At 45.1% G+C, this 21324-nt stretch overlaps 1 pseudogene; it reads right to left on the bottom strand.

Moving 5' to 3' along the window:
- Positions 1-500: 500 nt before the first annotated feature.
- LOC140723762 (uncharacterized) lies at positions 501-21131 on the bottom strand (annotated as a pseudogene).
- Between the last annotated feature and the right edge of the window lie 193 nt (positions 21132-21324).

The following is a 21324-nucleotide window of genomic DNA, read 5'->3' as shown; positions in this document are numbered from 1 at the left end:
TATCATTTCACATTTTCCCCTCCCCCTCATGCTTTCAAATCTCTTACTATCTTTCCTTTCAGTTAGTCCCGCCAGAGGGTTTCAGCCCGAAACGTCGACAGTACTTTTTCTGATAGATGCTGCCTAGCCTGCTGCATTCCACGAGTATTTTGTGTGTGTTTATTGAATTACCAGCATCTGCAGATTTCCCCGTGTTTGTTTTTTTAGGTTAACTCCCATTGTCATTCTTCCTCAGCCCAGAGATTTGAGGGGCAAAGAACATCTCAGACAGAACTGCAGTCAGCTCGACTTCTTCAGTCTGCAAAATATTCTTCACCCATAGAGTGGTGACTGTTTGGAACCCATCACCACAGGGAGAGGGAGACATGAACAACAGGGGAGGATTTAAAAGGACTGTCATGGAAAAGAATCACTGGCAGGATACAGCTGGCCTGAGTTGACTCTCTACTGTACACTAGCTGTGTTAGAAATTCACTTAAGTACCAGAGACAGAGTTCAAAACAGAACTGATTTATTTGTCTAGAGATCCAGAATATTAAACTCCAGTCCCATTAAAGGTGAATGTGCAGCAGAAGAAACTCCTCCCGTGCCCAGTGACCAGGGTGCAGAACTGGGTGTGGTGAGCAGCAGCAATAATTGCAGAGTTCAGCACCGACAGTCACTCTAAAAATCTCATTCAGCAACGGTGATGGACAAATATCCAGCATGAAGCTTATTGAAGCTTTCTGCCCAGTGTGAACCCGGTAGTGTGTCACAAGTTTAGATTACTGAGTGAATCCATTCCCACATTCACAGCAGGTGAACGGCCTCTCCCCAGTGTGAACTCAATGATGCACATTTGATGGAGATGGCTGAGTGAATCTCTTCCCAATGTCTGAGCAGGTGAACGGCATCTACCCAGTGTGAACTCGTTGGTGACTATGTAGGTGGGATGACTGAGTGAATCCCTTCCCACAGTCTGAGCAGGTGAACGGCTTCTCCCCAGTGTGAACTCGCTGATGTTTCAGTAGGCTAGCTGCCTGAATGAATCCCTTCCCACAGTCTGGGCAGGTGAAAGGCTTCTCCCCAGTGTGAAGTCGCTGGTGAATCTGTAGGTTGGATGATTGAGTGAATCCCTTCCCACATTCTGGGCAGGTGAATGGCCTCTCCCCAGTGTGAACTCGCTGATGTACCTTCAGTTGAGATGAGCAAGTGAATCCCTTCCCACAGTCTGAGCAGGTGAACGGCCTCTCCCCAGTGTGAACTCGCTGGTGAGCCAGCAGATCAGATGACTGAGTGAATTCTTTCCCACATTTTGAGCAGGTGAATGGCTTCTCCCCAGTGTGAACTTGTTGGTGACTCTGTAGATTGGATAACTGAGTGAATCTCTTCCCAATGTCTGAGCAGGTGAACGGCATCTACCCAGTGTGAACTCGTTGGTGACTATGTAGGTGGGATGACTGAGTGAATCCCTTCCCACAGTCTGAGCAGGTGAACGGCTTCTCCCCAGTGTGAACTCGCTGATGTTTCAGTAGGCTAGCTGCCTGAATGAATCCCTTCCCACAGTCTGGGCAGGTGAAAGGCTTCTCCCCAGTGTGAAGTCGCTGGTGAATCTGTAGGTTGGATGATTGAGTGAATCCCTTCCCACATTCTGGGCAGGTGAATGGTCTCTCCCCAGTGTGAACTCGCTGATGTACCTTCAGTTGAGATGAGCAAGTGAATCCCTTCCCACAGTCTGAGCAGGTGAACGGCCTCTCCCCAGTGTGAACTCGCTGGTGAGCCAGCAGATCAGATGACTGAGTGAATTCTTTCCCACATTTTGAGCAGGCGAATGGCTTCTCCCCAGTGTGAACTTGTTGGTGACTCTGTAGATTGGATAACTGAGAGAATCCCTTTCCACAGTCTGAACAGGTGAATGGCTTCTCCCCTGTGTGAACACGTTGGTGACTCTGTAGGTGGGATGACTGAGTGAATCCCTTCCCACAGTCTGAGCAGGTGAACGGCCTCTCCCCAGTGTGAACTCGCTGGTGTTTCAGTAGGCTGGCTGTCTGAATGAATCCCTTCCCACAGTCTAGGCAGTTGAACGGCTTCTCCCCAGTGTGAACTCGCTGGTGAATCTGTAGATTGGATGATTGAGTGAATCCCTTCCCACAGTCCGAGCAGGTGAATGGCCTCTCTCCAGTGTGAACTCGCTGATGTACCTTCAGTTGAGATGAGCAAGTGAATCCCTTCCCACAGTCCGAGCAGGTGAATGGCCTCTCCCCAGTGTGAACTCGCTGGTGAGCCATTAGGTCAGCTGACAGAGTGAATCCTTCCCCACAAATTCAGCAGATGACCAGCCTCTGCCCAATGTGAACTGACTGGTGTTCCACAGGTGGGAAGATCGACTCAATCCCTTCTCTCACACAGAACAGGTGAATGGCCTTGTCCAGTATGAACTTGCTGATGTATCTTCAGTTGAGATGACCAACTGAATCCATTCCCATTGTCTGAGCAGGTGAACGGCCTTTCCCTGTGTAAAATTACGGGCGTGCTAGTCGGTCAGATGACAGAGTGAATACCTCCCCACAGTCTGAGCAGGAAGGATGATTGATTGAATCCCTTGCTCAAATTCTTAAATATCTGGACAGAGACAGCAAAACTGGTGTGTTGTGGTTGAGATTCACGTAGTCAAATTCCTTGTCATTTTTAACCTGTAAAAAGATTTACAAAATCCATCAATGGGTGAAAGACAGCATGTCAGATGAGATCACTTTAGTTGATCTGGCATCACACAGTTACAGTGAAGTTCAACCCAAGTTGGAGAGAAAAATCATCTTCTAACTGGGCACTGTGCTGGTATCTGGATTGACCATCAAATTCTCTGATGCTCTTCCTGTCTCTATGAGAATGGGGCATTTCTGCCGTCTCCCATCCGTGACTTGGCTCAGTCTGACTCTCCCCATTGCTATTATTCCCTGCTCCAGCTAAGCTGCATGGGTGCCTGGCCCCACAGTAACTGAAACACTCTCATGCAAATACCCTTTGTTGACATGCAGCTGGGGATTTTCTTTTATGTACTGTTAATTTAAAGCGCCACAGTTTCAATGCAATGTAAATATCTCCTGACATGGATGGTGGCATAGTGGCGTCAGTGCCTGACTTCGGGACGAAAGGTCCTGAGTTCGAACCCAGCCGGCTCTCCTGCACGCTTTCCATCCGTGCTGGGATACGAGCTGGTGATCTCTTTGGAAACTCACCCGGCAGAAGGCAATGCCTCGTACGCAGTTCCCCACGACGAGAGAGGCGTGGAAATCGTATAACCAGAGAAACTTTCCTTAAATGTCTCCTACTCAGATGTATGGTAGGTCTGCACAGCTGTTAAACGGAATTCGAGTGAATGTTAGTATTATTCCTGTCACAGTCATGGAAAAGTACAACACTGAAACAGGCCCTTTGGACCATCTAGTTTGTGTTGAACTATTTAAACTGTCCACTCCCGTACACCTACCACCCAAGTGCCTATACAAACCTCTTACATGTTGAAATTGAGCTCGCGTGCAGCACTTGGGCTGTCTGCTCATTCTACACCCGGATGACTGTCTGTGTGAACAGACAGACATACTTTATTGATCCCGAGGGAAATTGGGTTTCATTACAGTCGCACCAACCAAGAATAGGTAGAAATATAGTATATAAAAATGTATATTTTGCATAAATAATTAAATAATAAGCAAATTCTGCCAAGTGGAAATTAGTCCAGGACCAGCCTATTGGCTCAGAGTGTCTGACACTCCGAGGGAGGAGTTGTAAAGTTTGATGGCCACAGGCAGGAATGATTTCCTATGACGCTCAGTGTTGCATCTCGGTGGAATGAGTCTCTGGCTGAATGTACTCCTGTGCCTAACCAGTACACTACGGAGTGGATGGGAGACATTGTCCAAGATGGCATGTAACTTGGCCAGTATCCTCTTTTGAGATACCACCATCAGAGAGTCCAGTTCCACACCCCACAGCATCACTGGCCTTACAAATGAGTTTGTTGATTCTTTTGGTGTCTGCTACCCTCAGCCTGCTGCCCCAGCACACAGTTTCTCCTCATGTTCCCCTTAGCGTTTCACCTTTCACCCTTAACCCATGGCCTCTGGTTGTAGACCCACCCCATCTCAGTGGTAAAAGCCAGCTTGCATTTACTCCATCTCACCCTCATAATTTTGGAACACCTCCATCAAATCTCCCCTCAATCTTCTATATTGGGAGGAATAAAGCCCAGACCTGTTCAATCTCCCCTTGTAACTCAAGTCCTCCAGACCTGACAATGTCCTTGTGAATTTCCTCTGATCTCTTTCAACCTCTTTTACAACGTTCATGTAGGTAGGTGACCAAAACTGCACACAATACGCCAAATTAGGCCTCACTAATGCTTTGTACAACGTCAACATAACACCCATCACCTGTACTCAGTACTTTGGTTTATGAAGGCGAATATGCCAAAAACTTTCATTCCATCCCTATCGAACTGTGACACCACTTTGAGTGAAATACAGACCTGTATTCCCAGATCTCTTTCTTCTACAACACTCCTCCATGACCTACCAGTCACTGTGTAAGACCTACACTGGTAGGTCCTACCAAAGTGTAACACCTCACACTTGTCTGCATTAACTTCCAATTTCCATTTCTCAACGCATTTTTCCAGCTGGTCCAGATCGCACTGCAAGCCATGATAGTCTTCCTCGCTGTCACTACACCCCAATCTTGGTGTCATCCACAAATTTGTTGATCCAGCTAACCATGTTAACATCCAGATTACTGATATAGATGACAAACAACAACAGATCCAGCACTGATCCCTGTGGCAACGACGAGTCACAGTCTTCTAGTCAGAGAGACAACCATCTGCTGCCACACTCTGGCTTTTCCCAAAGCCAGTGTCTCGTCCAATTTACTATCTCATCTTGAATGCTGAGTGACTGAACCTTCTTGACCAACGTCCCATATGAGACATTGTCAAGTGCCTTGCCGAAGTCCATGTAGACAACATCCACTGTCTTGCCTTCATCCACTTTCCTGATAACTTCTTCGAGAGACTCCATAAGATTGGTTAGACATGACCTACCATGCACAAACGCATGCTGCCTATCCTTAATCAGTCCACATCTATCCAAATACTTATATATCGTAAAATTTCATAGTTTACTTTTAGAGCCCTTCTTGAACAGCGGAACAACATTGGCTGTCCTCCAATCCTCCAGTCCCTCACCTGTCACTGGGGATGATTTAAATATCTATGCTTGTACCCCGACAATTTCTGCACTTGTCTTCCACACGGTCCCAGGGAACAACCTGTCAGGTCCTGGGGATTGATCCATGGCAATTTGCCTTCAGACGGCAAACACCTCCACCTCTGTAATCTGTACAGGTTCCATGAAGGTGATGTTGCTTTGCCTCACTTCTATAGATGCTGTGTCCATCTCCTGTGTAAATACGGATGCAAAAAAAACCTCCCACATCTACTTTGTTACTCATATGGATTACCATTCTGATCTTCCAGAGGATTAATTTTTTCCCTTGCAATCTTTTTGCTTTTAACATATCTGCAGAATCCCTGAGGATTCTCCTTCACCTTGTCTGCTGGAACAACCTCATGCCTCCTTTTATTTCTTTCATAAGTGTTCACTTGAACTTACTGTACTTCATAAGTACCCCATTTGTTCCTATCTGCCTGTACCTGGTATGCACCTCCTATTCATTGATCTGGGAGATGAAAGCCAAATGGATAATAGAGCTGCATCGTGGGAGGTGAGGGTCGGGGAGGTTAAACTAAAGTTGCAGGGGGAATGGGACAGAATGACAGAACAGATAGTGGAGGGGTTGTAGAGACAGATGTTGTTCTGTTCTCAGACAAAGTCAGGAATTAAAAAGTTGAGCATGGTTCAGTGAATATGCTGAGCCCCGTCCGTATATGTCAATGCAAGGAGCATGATAGGAAAGGTGGATGTGTTCAGGGAATGGATCAACACCTGAAATTATGACACTAGGATCTGGCAACTGTGGACTGGGACAGGCTGCTTTATGGCAAAGGTTTGCTTGGTAAGTGGGAGGCCTTCAAAGCGAAATTCTGGAAGTACAAATAGGGTATGTGCTTGTCAGAATAAAAGGCAAAGATAGAAACTGTAGGGATCCTTGGATTTCAAGAGATTTTGAGACCCTGGTGAAGCACAAAATGGAGTTGTATAACAGGGATAGGCAGGCAGGTTCTTATGGAGTATAAGAAATGCAAGAGAACACATAAGAAATAAATCAGGATGGCTAAAAGAAGGCATGAGGTTGCCCTCGCAGAAAAGATCCTCAGGGATTCTAGAGACAGATTAACAGCAAAAGGATTGCAAGGCACAAAGTTGGTCCTCTGGAAGACCGGGCTGGGAAACAAAACAGATGGGGAAGATCCTAAATGCTTTTTCCATATCTATGTACTCAGGAGTTGGACACAGAGTCGATGAAAGTGTGAGAAAAGTGGCATTAACATCGTGCACCCTGCACAGATTAAGGAAGAGGAGATGTCTGCTCTCCCAAGGCAGGTGTGAGTGGATAAATCTTCAGCGCATGATAAGATGCTCCCTCGGACGTCAGGGGAAGCAAGTGCAGAAATTGTCTCGGCCCTAGCAGAGATAACTAAATCATCATTAGTGACAGGGGAAGGTACCGGAGGATTGGAGTACAGCAAATGTTGTTTCGCTGCTGAACATAGAACATTGAAGTCTACAACATATTCCAGGCCCTTCAACCTACAAAGTTGTGCTGACCATGTAACCTACTCTAGAAACTGCCGAGAATTTCCCTAACGCACAGCCCTCTATTTTTCTGAGCTCCATGTACCTATGCAAGAGCCTCTTAAAAGACCCTATTGATTCCGTCTATACCACCGCCACTGGTAGCGCATTGCATGCATCCACTGCTCTCGGTGTGAAAAATTTACCCCTGACATCCCCTTGGTACACATTTCCATTGCACCTTAAAACTGTGCACCCTCGTGTTAGCCATTTCAACCCTGGGAAAGACACCACTGGCTATCCACACGATCAATACCCTCATCATCTTATACACCTCAAAAAGCTCTAAACATAAACAAGGAAATTATACATTGCTTTGAGAATTTGCTCCAAATATACACAATTATGAGGGTATAGATGGGGTAAATGCAAGCAGCTTTTTCCACTGTTGGGTGGGATGACAATCAGAGGTCATGGGTAAGTGGGGAAGATGAAAATTCAAGGGGAACAAGCGAAAAGGCTCTTTACTGAAATGGTCGTGAGAGTGTGGAATGGGATGCCAGCAAAAGTGGTTCATGCCAGATCACTTTCACCGTTTGAGAAGTTTGGATGGGTACCTGGAAGGTAGGGGTACGGAGGGCCATGATCCCAGTGCAGATCGTTGCATCAGAGAGTTTAATATTTTCAGCAGTCTAGATGGGCGGAATGACCTGTTTCACGGAACTTCATCAAATCCCTATGACAGAGAAGCTGGCCAAACTTCATTGGAAGGGGAAACTGGTAGGAATGACGAAGGAGCAGCAATGACTGGAGATTCTGGGAGCAATTTGGGAGGTGCATAGTAGATACATCCAACGTAGCACTGGAAAGGCAGGAGGACACAACCATGGCTGGAATGAGAAGCCAAAGAGAGGGCAAATAATAGAACAAAAACTACTGGAAAGTTTTTAGAAACCAACAGAAGACAACTAAATAAAAAAATCAGATATGCTCAGGACATTGAATTATGATTTGTAGCTACTGATGAGTCTTGGTTGAACCCAACAGTCTGAGGCATTTAGAGGAACAAAATATCCGGGGCCTCAATATCTCTTGAGAACCAAGGTTCCCTGCACCAGTTACCTTTCAACTTTTATTTTGACAGGCACATACAAACTCCACACCCTCAAAATTTCACTTCTGAAGGCCTCCCACTTACCAAGTACTCCTTTGCCAGAAAACAGCCTGTCCCAAACCACACTTGTCAGATCCTTTCTGATACCATCAAAATTGACCTTTCTCCAATTTAGAATCTCAACCCGTGGTCCAGACCTCTCTTTTTCCATATTTACTTGGAATCTCATGGCATTATGATCGCTAGTTACAAAGTGTTCCCATACACTAATATCTGTCACTAACGCTGGATCATTTCCTAACGGCTTATTGCACACTTCTACATCGGGAATTCTACGTGCTGATTAAGGACACATTTGTGAAACTCTACACCGGCAAGACCTTTTACAGTATGGGAGACCCAGTCAATATTTGGAAAGTTAAAATCATTTACTATATCAACATTTGTTTCTTGGCATAGTCTGCAAACTCTCTACAAATTTGTTCCTCTGAATCCCTCAGACTGTTGGGTGCAACCAATAGCCAATAGGTGCAGGAGTAGGCCATTTGGCCCTTTGAGCAAGCACAGCCATTCACTGTCATCATGGCTGATCATCCACAATGAGTACCCCGTTCCTGCCTTCTCCCCATATCCCTTGAATCCGCTATCTTTAAGAGCTCTATCTAACTCCTTCTTGAAAGCATCCAGAGAATTGGCCTACACTGCCTTCTCAGGCAGAGCATTCCATAGATCCACAACTTTCTGTGTGAAAAAGTTTTCCTCAACTCGGTTCTAAATGGCCTACCCCTTATTCTTAAACTGTGGCCTCTGGTTCTGGACTCCCCCAACATCGCAAATATGTTTCCTGCCTCCAGCGTATCCAATCCCTTAATAATCTTAAATGTTTCAATCGGATCCCCTCTCATCCTTCTAAATTCTCGTGTATACAAGCCCAGTCGCTCCAATCTTTCAGCATATGACAGTCCCGCCATCCCGGGAATCAACCTCGTGAACCTACGCTGCACTCCCTCGATAGCATGAATGTCCTTCCTCAAATTTGGAGACCAAAACTGAAGGCAATACTCCAGATGTGGTCTCACCAGGACCCTGTACAATTGCAGAAGGACCCCTTTGCTCCTATACTCAATTCCCCTTGTTATGAAGGCCAACAGGCCATTAGCTTTCTTCACTGCCTGCTGTACCTGCATGCTTACTTTCAGTGACTGATGAACAAGAACACCTAGATCTTGTTGTACTTCACCTTTTCCCAACTTGACATCATTCAGATAGTAATCTGCCTTCCTGTTCTTGCCACCAATGTGGATAACCTCACATTTATCCACATTAAACTGCATCTGCCCACTCACCCAACCTATCCAAGTCAACGTGCATTCTCATAACATCCTCCTCACACTGCCACCCAGCTTTGTGTCATCTGCAAATTTGGTAATGTTACTTTTAATTCCTTCATCTAAATCATTAATGTATACTGTAAACAGCTGTGGTCCCAGCATCGAGCCTTGCGGTATCCCACTGGTCACTGCCTGCCATTCTGAAAAGGACCCGTTAATCCCTACTCTTCGTTTCCTGTCTGCCAACCAATTTTCTATGCATGTTAGTACCCTACTCCCAATACCATGTGCTCTAATTTTGCCCGCTAATCTCCTATGTGGGACTTTATCAAAGGCTTTCTGAAAGTCCGATACACTACAACCACTGGCTCTCCCTTGTCCATTTTCATAGTTAATTCCTCAAAAAAATCCCAGATTAGTCAAGCATGATTTCCACTTCGTAAATCCATGCTGACTCGGACCGATCCTGTTACTGCTATCCAAATGTGCCGCTATTTCATCTTTTATAATTGACTCCAGCATCTTCCCCACCACTAATGTCAGGCTAATTGGTCTATAATTCTCTGTTTTCTCTCTGCCTTCTTTCTTAAAAAGTGGGATAACATTAGCAACCCTCCAATTCTCAGGAACTGATCCTGAATCTATAGAACATTGGAAAATGATTACTAATAACAGAGCCACCTCCTTAAGTACCCTGGGATGCCGACCATCAGCCCTGAAGATTTACCAGCCTTCAGTGCCATCAGTCTACCCAACTCCATTTCCTGCCCAATATAAATTTCCTTCAGTTCCTCCGTTACCCTAGGACCTCTGGCCACTATTATATCAGGAGATCGTCCGTGTCTTCCCTAGTGAAGACACATATAAAGTACCTGTTCAACTCGTCTGCCATTTCCTTGTTCCCCGCAATAAATTCACCCATTTCTGTCTTCAAGCGCCCAACTTTGGTCTAAAATTTTTCCTCTTCACATACCTAAAGAAGCTTTTACTATCCTCCTTTATATTACCTTCATGCCTCATCTTTTCTCCCCGTATTGCCTTTTTAGTTATCTTCTGTTGCTCTTTAAAAGTTTCCCAATCCTCTGGCTTCTTGCTCATCTTTGCTATGTTATACTTTTTCTCCTTTATTTTTATACCATCTTTGATTTCCCTTGACAGCCACGGTCGCCCCTTACTCCCGTTAGAATCTTTCCTCCTCTTTGAACTGATCCTGCACCTTCTGTATTATTCCCAGAAATACCTGCTATTGTTGTTCCACTGTCATCCCTGCTAGGGTAGACAAGCAAAGATACTTCCTACCGTGAGTACCACCCCTCAGGAAGAGCCCAATGTAATATTGCAAGTTGCTGGAATTCCTGTTCCGTTTATGATTGATTGCAACCACAACCACTGTCGATCAGGAAATAGTATCAGAAGATGGAAAACAGCTATCAGACAATCATTCTGTTTGGGTTCAAAGGCAGGGCACATACGTATTCACGTACCCAGCCACTGCAGGTGGAATTCCAGGGGACCCAGTGTGAGGTTTCATTTACAGTTACCACCAGTCGGGGTGTAATCTAGCAGGGAGAGACTTGCTCTGTCCGTTGGAAGTCGAGATTCTCTGCGTGGACAAGGATATCACCCTGGGACTAGTGAACGACCGACATCTTCCCCAGTTACCGACCCCCCCAGTGGTGGGCACTTAATCTGGACTCCACTGTGTTTGAACCCCTTCTGCCAGCGGCCGACCCTCATGTGACTCTGTGCTATGACCCTCCGGGGTGCTCAACTGAGGAAAGCCAGTATTATGCCCCCCTCGAGGGACAGAAGTTCCCAGTCACGGTGATTGGGGAGGTTAAAGTATAAGAGGGCAGTGCATTACTGCCTGAAGTTCCGGATTTCCTTTGGCAACAGACAGGACTGGTCCTTCCCCATATCACTGTTTCAGTTTGCCCTGGGTTAAAGCCAAGGTGCCCAGAGTTCTATTCAGAAGGTTCAAAGGAACATCTGAACAAGTCTGATGCATTTTGGAAACAAGTCCTGTGGACCGATGAAGTTAAAATAGAGCCTTTTGACGGCAATGAGAAAAGGTATGTTTGGAGAAAAAAGGGTGCAGAATTTCATGAGAAGAACCCCTCTCCAACTGTTAAGCACGGGGATGGATCGATCATGCTTCTGGCTTGTGTTGCAACCAGTGGCACGGGGACACTTACTGGTAGAGGAAAGAACAAATTCAATTAAATACCAGCAAATTCTGGAAGCAAACATCACACTGTCTGGAAAAAAGCCGAAGATGAAAAGAGGATGGCTTCTACAACAAGATAATGATCCTAAACATAACTCAAACTCCACAATGCACCACCTCATGAGGTGCAAGCTGAAGGTTTTGCCAAGGCCCTCACAGTCCCCCGACCTAAACATCATTGAGAATCTGTGGACAGACCTCAGAAGAGCAATGCATGCAAGACGGCTCAAGAATCTCACAGAACTAGAACCCTTTTGCAAGGAAGAATGGGCGAAAATCCCCCAAACAAGAACTGAAAGACTCTTAGCTGGCTACAGAAAGCATTTACAAGCTGTGATACTTGCCAAAGGGGGTGTTACTAAGTACTGACCAGGCAGAGTGCCCAAACTTTTGCTTCAGGCCCTTTTCCTTTTTTGTTATTTTGAAACTGTAAAAGATGGAAATAAAAAAGTTTTCTTGTTTAAAATATTTTAAAAGTGTGTCATCTTAACTTATGCCTTTTGGAAATCAGTTCAACTTTTACTCGTTTAACTATTCACAGTAACAGTAACTTTGACCAGGGGTGCCCAAACTTTTGAATGCCATTGTAATTGAGGAGGACTCTTTTGAATCGGCTGTCTCCGCCCAGAAGGCTGAGCTGTTTGCTCTGACTCTGCCTGTATCCTAGCAACAGACTAATGTGCGGACTTTTACACGGACTCCCATTTTGAACTGACTACAAGGCTTTGGGGATTCCTGACTTCCTCTGGCCACCGCATTAGTAATGCTACCTTTGTGAACAACTTACTCACCGCTCTACAGCTACCTCGAGTTTTGACTATTATTAAATGTGCTGCCCATACTGGGGAGTGTGATGAGATGTTCCAGGGTAATGTTAGGGCTGATGCAGCTGCCAAACAGACAGCCTTGAATACCACACGTTTAGTTCCCCTCGGGAACCCAGCAAGCTCCTATTAGACAAAATCTAAGGACGGGTATGCCGGACTTGTGGGAAATACGTAACTAACAGGGGGACGCCCCTGAAGGAGAGAGCAAACTATGGTCCCAAATGGGTTGCCACCTCGAACCTCAGACCAATTTATGGGTGACCCCTGCGTGAAAGGTCTGTGTTCCCTCCGTGTTCTTACCTATTTTGGTAGATCATGTACATAATTGTACACACTTGGGCAAGGAGGGGATGGTTAATACATTATTACAAACTTGATTTCCAGAAAGTAGCTGAAAAGCGAGCCAAAGCATGCTTAAACTGTAATAAAAAAACAAATGCTGGAAAGGGGATGCCTTGTGGTTCCGGAACTACCCCCTTGCCTGGTGGACCTTTTTCTTGTTTGCAACTTGATTTTATAGAATTACCTGGAGTCCACTGTTATAGGTATTGCTCAGTGATAGTAGATGGATTTAGCAGATGGATTGAAGCTGTTCCTACAACTATAATTGTTGTGATCATATTGCTAAAAGAAATAACTCCTTGCTATAGACTTCCAGAAATGATCAGCTAGGACAATGGGCCAAAATAAATGAGGAAATCTGTAAACTCCTTGCTACAAAACAGCAGTTCCACTGCACCCATCATCTGAATGCAGCGACATAATGGAAGGAGCCAGTTGAAAGGTAAGTTGGCAAAACTTACACAAGAAACTGAAATGATCTGGTTGAAGGTTTTACCCTTAGTCCTATTCCATATAAGAATCACGCCATCAAGTAAGAAATCACCGGCAGAAATTATCTACGGGAAGCCCATGAGAACCCCATGGGGACCCCGACCTTGTTTGCCGCTCCTCCCTGAGAGCTTACCTGCAACATTGGATATGCACACCTTGGGGGAGGAGATGGGAAAATACTTATGCAAATTAACAAAATCTCTCCAAAGCTTGCATTCACAGGTATGACAGGCCTATCGAGAGGACGAAACCCCAACTAAAGGTGACCACTCCACCATCGAGACTGGAGATTGTGTTCTGCTCAAGAACTGGGATGGTAGGAAGTTGGGACCGAGGTGGGGAGGACTGTACCAAGTGCTACTGACAACACCTCCTGCAGTGATGGTGGAAGGGCAGCTCCGGCGGATACATCGAACTGACTGTAAACACGTTACTGGCAGAAATGATAAGGACTGGAAAATGTACTGGTTAATGCTGATTTTAATTACCCTAAGGGAACCTGCCCCTGTCTCAGGAGGCCTCCAGTTTAACACTTTCCTGTCCCTCTACCACACCTACGCCAAGCACGTGGAGCGGGGAGCATGTTGGGTAAGTGACGAAATTCCCCAACAGGGTCAGACTACGATCCCCATGTCACTGGTGCCCCTGAGTACTAGCGAAGTAAATTCAGTTCTGGTGTTTTCTGATAGCCGTAATGGTAACATTGTCAATTGCACCATATCCAGGTCTGGAAGGCGAGACTGGGGATGGTGTTGCTTTGAGGGTTGGAGACGTAGATCTCCTCCACAAGACCCCTCCAAGCTATGCCCGGGGATAAGAGTTACATCTCCAGCAGTGGTTCGTACTACTTGTTGTGTAACCAGAATGAGAGTGCACCCTATCAAGTGGGAAGTAGTAACTGTACCAAGAGTCAAACTTATGATACCCCTGGACCACTAAATGGAACTTATTGGGTTTGTGGAAATGGGGCCTATCCCTGGCTGTCGGGAGAAAGAACAGGGCAGCGGCATGGAACCACACCCTACCAGACGGGTTCTCGAGGGGGGACGAGGGTCGGAGTGGTTATTGCTACTTGGCCGACCTTGTGCCACACTTGAGGATCCTGGCTCAGCCTCAGGATCACCCCATTGGAACAGGCAACGAAGGGGTATAACGGAATCTGAGAGATTTTGGATGATTGCCTCTCCCTCCTATGGGGTAGCCAGAAATTCCAGGGAAATAATTAATTTACCAGCCGCTCTAGAAGAACTGGCCAATAATACAGCCGGAGCAGTGACTGACACTCAAGCACAGGTAACTGAGATGATTGCAATTCGCCAAACAGTGCGACAGAATCGGATGGCCCAACACTTTATATTAGCAGAAAAAGGAGGGACCTGTGCTATCATAGGAAACGAATGCTGTACTTATATCCCTGACGGATCGTCCAATATTACTGACTTGTCTAAACACAGAACCCAAGATATTCCGAAAATTCAAGATGTTGGCAGTAAGCTCCACAATTTTGGGACCAGTAAGGCAGGAAGGTGGCCCTGACCCTTCAATATATTCGGGGACTTCTGGGGGTTGTTCTTGCATTTTGGAAGTCTGATTGTATTAATTTTGATTATTTTGATTAATTTGATTATTGTCTGCGTCTGGCCATGTTTTCTATCATGTTGTAGAAGCGACAATCTGTTCTGAAAGGTTATCGTGCAATAATAAAAAGGAGGAATGATTAAGTTTTAAGGGTATTGGGGGATGTAAGAAATGATTCTTGGACTCTTGTAAATAACGGGTTAAAATTAAGTGCGAACTTATTTTGCTCTGTTCTGGATAATGTGCAAATTTGCCCTTCACTAAGGTACCTGCTTACAGCTTGTTTAGATTAACGACTCACAGATGTCTCTTGGGAACGTTATGTGGAGTTGAGTTCTCATGAGACACAAATTGAACTGAGTTCCCTCCTTTGTCTAACGCAGGAGAATAACTGTTAAGGATTGGACAGAACATTCATTTGTAATTAAAACCCTGATTTACTGGACTCTCTTATCTAAGTGTACAATGTACTGTGTATGTTAATCAAAATGGCTTCTTCGGTTTGCTAGAGTAGGAATGCTTTTATGTCTGATAAGTGTTTTCTCTCGCAGTTGTTTAGCTTTGGACTTGCTGCTATGGGGATTGTATTCAGTTGTTAACCAATGGGGAATGTTATTTTGTCTTGTGGGGCTGGGAGCTTGGGGGGTTTTGCGGTCTTTTCAGGGGAGGCGGGAAGGAGACGCTGAGGAAGGTGGACGTGCGCTGTGCTGCTCGGACGTCCACCCGGGTGGTCCCAGGTGCGAGGACGTGGAGGTCGGAGGAAAGTGACGAGGGGTCGAATGGTACGATGGTTGAGCTCCAACGATGTGCACTAAACTGACTGAACTTTGATAAGTAAGGCGCCTTTTACTTTATTTTCTTTTCCTTCATATATACTGTATTGCAGAGTACTCTTTTAGTTTTAGTAAACTCTTTAAAGCAGGGGTGTCAAACTCATTTTAGGTCACAGGCCAGATTGAGCAAAATGCAGCTTCATGCGGGCCGGATCAGTCGGACGCGTGCGAACGCAGCTTTCGTTGCCTCCGTTTTTTCAGCCTGCTCTCATGTGTCTCAGTCTCTGCTATAACTACAAAGTGTTTCACTTCACAAATTCCGTTTCTTATGAAGAAAACTGCTGAGCAAGCATTCTTTTTATGATTGGTATTAACTTACAATCATAGGCTTCATATCGCCGGGCCATTAATAATTAAAATAATAGATCTATCTAAAATGATCTCGCGGGCCGGATATAACTGTATGCCGGGCCGGATATGGCCCGCGGGCCTTGAGTTTGACACCTATGCTTTAAAGTGTATTCCGTAACGGTATCTGGTGTGAGCTTGATATTGTGTGTGTACACGCAGCATAAACTTGATTCTCACAGCACCTGCGTGTACGGGAGGTGGGTTGGTGTGTGGCTGGATCTCCTTTTCCTCTAGACATATACCAGCCTGTTGTGTAAGTGTTACATAAGAAATTAAGTTTTGCTCCGACAAACTTGTTGGGTATACCAGTTGAACTAAAGTGCTCTTTGTTTCCTAGTTCTATAAATTGTCATGAGCCGCCAGAGGGAGAGGAATTCTGTCTCTCTGATGCTTGGCTCCGAGCTTCTCACAGGCTGAGTTTGAACAAATAAACTGGTCATAAGGATAAAGTAAAGAACTGCTTGTGGTGTGGTTATTGGTCCGGCGAATTTAAGTTACACCATTAAAAAGTATCTCATCCGGATACATCACACCTTTGTGTGGCTACTCTCTTCTGTTGAATTCAAGAAATAGCAGAGAACTGTGGACTTTGCTGAGCACATCATGGAAACAAGCCTCCCCTCCATGGACTCGCTCTATACTTCCTGCTGCCTCAGTAAATCAGGCAACAGAATTAAAGATTCCCAGAACTCCAGACCAGACATTCTCAATTCTCAACCACCCATCGGGTCGAAGATAAATGAAAACACAAAAACAGAAAACGTACCACCAGGCCTAGGGACATTTTCCATTCTGCTGTTATAAGCAAACTGAATGTTCCTCAGCATTATAAGATGGACTCTTGACTTCAGAATGTAACTCGATGTGACCTTGCACCAGATGTCCACCTGCAGTGGATTTTCTCTGTGACCATAATGCTTTGTTACACTCTGTTAAAGTTTTACCATCATCTACTGTTGTAGTGTGTTGATCTGAGAGAATGGTATGCAAGACAAGATTTTCATTGAACCTCGGTAAATGACAATAACAAACGATTCCCCACTTTAACTGTGTGGAAATATTAGACAGACTGAGCTTCTCCTCTGGAACTTCTGGAGGGAGATTTCACTGAAGTGTACAAATGTTTGAGAAGCCCGGAAAAACAGAAAAGGCTTCCCTCTTGCATTAATCGGGTTATACACCTCGAAACATTGACTGCACATCAGCAATTTGTAACAGTGGAACGGAGTCAATTAAAAAATATGCCCACGCACAATGAGAGAACGTGACAGATCTGGATCTCACTCCCTTGTCTGAACCGAAGAAAGATTAAACTGCACAACCACGGGAAACTATAGGCCAGTTAGTCTGACAGTGGTTTGAAAGATGTTGGAGTCAATTGTTAAGGATGTGAGTTCGGGACACTTGGAGGCGCAAAATGGGAAACTCAAGGGAAAATCTTGCCTAATAAATTTGTTGGAATGCTTTCAGAAATAATAAGCAGGGTAGACAAAGGAGAATTGGTTGGTCTTGTGTACTTGGATTTTCAGACCTTTGACAAGATGCCACACATGAGGCTCCTTAACAAGCTCTGAGCCTATGTTATTTCAGGAAAAAGGAAGATTGGCAGGAGCAAACCAGTGGGAATACAGACAGCCTTTTCTGGCTGGCTACCGGTTTCTAGTGGAGTTCCACAGGGGTCTACGTTGGGAATGATTCCTTTCATGTTATATGCCAATGATCTGGTTGATGGAACTGATGGCAAGCTAAACACCCCGAGAGTGTAGGTACCCCTTCCTCTAAAAGTGAGTGAAACACTTAGATAGCTGATCACTGCGAGGAATTATACTTGTTGGTCGTTGAAGTTCGTTCAGATTTGGCTGGACGGAGTTAATGCACAGTTTGGCGATGTCACAGTGAAAGAACAGAACAGCCAAATCCTTTACGTTGTCCCTCCGACCTCCAGCCACTGGTGGCGCTGTGGGGAATCCCTGCATATTACAGCAAAGTGACGACCCCAGCTGTTGCCGGCAGCTCTCCTGGTTGGGAGGCTATGAGGAAGGAGCTGGTCTCGGGTTTGTGTAAATCGAAGGTCGGTTGCAGTGGGAAAGGGCCGGGACCGAGCCAGGCGGTTGGACAGTCTGGGGCCGGGAATGTAGGATCTTGTTAGTTCTGGTTCCCCAAGCTGTGAGAGTGGATGTTAGTGATGTGGATCTGTTTACGTGTACGGGTGTGGGGTAAATGGTGGGAAATTTGTGGGGTTACTGGCGGGGCGGAGGGAGGTTGGGGATGTGGGTTATCAGACACAGTGTGACCCGGGAGGATGGGTACTAGGGCAGATATGTTGTGAGCAAAGGAGGATCTGGTCCATTGAATCAGACAGCTTTCAGGAAGCAATAAATCTCTCTTTATATTAATCATTGTCTAATCTTGCTGCTACCATTGTGTTTGTCACAGAGCCCAGAGTCTGGGAACAGCTCGATGGTAGGAAGCAGATGGTGATGATGGGAGGCTGTTTATTGGAGTCAAGGCCCGTGTCTCCTGGAGCTCCCCAGGGTAATACCCATTGATACTTGTCATCGATGTCAATAATCTGGTTGAGAATGTACGGGGTATGGGTAGTTAGTCTGCAGCAAGTAATTTCAAACAATTACTTCTTTTTGCAAGATAGTAAATATAAACACCCCTCTTTCCCTCTTTACACTCAGAACCAACCAAAAGCTACTTCAGAAGATACAAGCTCTTCAAATGAGCAAACACTGAAGGAATGTGAGTGACTTTAAAGAGCTGGGACACTGACAGTACATTACCAGACCTGGAATGATTGCAACTGGGTCTGACAGACTTAACTGATACATTCATTCTCACCTCAACTATTTCCTACTTTATTTTGTACAGTTATGTGATGTCTAAAGGACCAGTGTTTGAGTAAATGAGACTCACCAAACTTTCTCCTGACTGAATCACTGGAAACCCTGAGTCAGAAGGGTTTCTCTCCAGTCGGTGCTCTCAGTCCTCGGGCTGGTTCACTTGCTGCTGTTCCCTCGTCTTCAGTCGTGGTTTGCTTCCAGTTGTGGGTTTTTCTTCCAATAAATCTCTCACCACAGGTCTAACTTTAACATGAAAGATAATGAAGCATGTTAACAATACAAAGGAGAACAAAATATTTCTGCTCACTGAAATCTAAACAGTGAAGACAAATATAACGATCTCAGTGAACAAATCTGTAATTGTCCTTGCACGTCACAAAACCTGATATAGGATAGGAAGGAGTCATGGTTCAGTCATGGTAAGATATAAGATGTAGGGACAGAATTAGGTGATTCGATCCATCGAGTCTGCTCCACCACTCAACCATGGCTGAGATTTATTCAAACACCATATTCCTGCCTTCCTCCTGTAACCCTGAAGCTACTTAGCAATCATCAATATATTAATCTCTGCCATAAATATACCCAAATAGCAGCCTCAACCAACCTCTGCGGCAACAAATTCCACAGATAAGCCATCTTTTGGCTGAAGAAATTTTTCTCATCACAATTTTGAAGGGAAGCATCTTTACTCTGAGCCTGTGCTGTCAGATCACAGACTCTCCGTCTAATGGAAACATCCTCTCCATGTCCACTGTATCCAGGCTTTTCAGCATTCAGTAGGTTTACTTAACCACCCCGTCCCCTTTCACCCTCGTCTGAACTCCATTGAGCACAACCCCAGAACCATCAAATGCTCCTCATACATAAAGCCGATCATCCCTGAGATTATTCACGTGAACCTTGTTAGCAACAACTGCACTGAACACATTCCCAAGTATAACAGACAATCAGGAAATTTAAACCACTCCAGAGTGAATGGAATAAAAAGAAACCGGAATCACCAGAATCGCTCAACAGGTAAGGAACTGCTGTGGGGAGAGAAACAAATTGAACAATTCAGGTTCACAATCTTTTGTCAGAATGGATTCAGAATTTTTCATTTTTAGTGCAGATCTCCAGCAAGTTGAGTTTGATTGATTTCCACTGTCTGACAGACAGGTGACAGCAAGGAGGAATTTCCGAACACAGTTGGAACACTGAACTCCCCGGGTCTATTTCTACTGGTTCAAACACAGAAAAGCCCATTTACACACAGCCTTTCCTTGTGAGGGATAGAATACAAACTCATTCTCTCCTCAGATTAGCAGCATTGCTTCCAAAGGAACTCCAGAAACAAACATTTGATCCCAGACCAGAAATACTCGCTCAACACCTCATAAACCCGGACAGCTTGATCCCTGGGTCCATGTTACTTGGATCTAAACAGGGGTGCAGTGTTGCCGGAGCTCACCGGAGCACCACTCCAGCACCTCTGTGAAAAAAAAGTCAAAATAAACAAGCGGGGAATTTAACAGCGGCTGCATATTAAATAGAGGTAATTTAACAGAAGCGGGGATTAGGGTGAGGGGTTGGTAGCTGGTGGGGAAAGTACCACTAATAACATTAGGATATTTGATCATTTTTGGTGAAATCCTGGAGCTGTGACTGTGGTGGTCCATGGATTACTCACTAATACAAAACTAGATTTTTCTCACTAACAACCCAATGGCTTCTAAGCAAACATTACTTCACTTGACTGATTATATTTTATGATAATTATTGAATGCAACCATGCAATACTTTATATTATTAAATTATTATATGTTTTATTGCACCAGTTAAAAACTGAAATGTAGTGATAGGCTATAATTTTCTTAATGTCTGAACTATCACTATACTTTTGTGGAGCTCTGGAATTCATATATTTCTTTCATCTTGCTTTAGTGCTTAACATTATAAGAAGCTCTATTTATATAGAAATATGTCACACCCAATTTGTGTACCTGCTCATCACATGAATGGGCGAGGAAGTTGCCCAGTACATGAAATGAGCAGGTACACAATTAGGTGGGACATAGGAGGAGCGATTGATAAGTTCGTGGCCTAAGGTGGAAGGAGTCAATTTTACAAAACCTAGCAATTTTCAATTATCTGAAACAGAAATACTGCAAAAGTTATTAACTACAAACTTTCTGCGTAATCAAAGAGTTGAACTGCACGTACATGTACCGAGAGATGTATAACTTTAGGCCTTCTAACCTAGGCCACGAACTTATCAATCACCACTCGTACAGCTCCGGCACGTAAAAAAGTTTGCACTGCACCCCTGCTCCAGCCGTCTGGTAAAACGCGGGCCTGGCCCTTTCCCAATACAACCGGCCCCTGATTTACACAAACCTACCCCGGGTTCAGCCCCCCACTCACCCCCGCCCGAACACCAGCAACAGATACACGCACACGGCACCGCGCATGCGTTCAGCAGAAGGTTTGTGGCAGCGCCACCCACGGCCGGAGGTCTGCACATCGCCGCAGGTGGCTGGAGGTCCATACAGCGCTACTTGTGTCGGAGGTCCATACAGCGCCACTTGTGCCGGAGGTCCATACAGAGCCATCAGGTTGTTGGGAGGATACCCCGATGGAATATAAGGAGTTGATCCTGAACCCCGA

Source organism: Hemitrygon akajei, unplaced genomic scaffold (assembly GCF_048418815.1).
Source record: "Hemitrygon akajei unplaced genomic scaffold, sHemAka1.3 Scf000134, whole genome shotgun sequence".
NCBI classification, from domain to species: Eukaryota; Metazoa; Chordata; class Chondrichthyes; order Myliobatiformes; family Dasyatidae; genus Hemitrygon; species Hemitrygon akajei.
The sequence above is the reverse complement of the archived record's forward strand: the minus strand, read 5'-3'. Positions and strand labels throughout refer to the sequence as shown.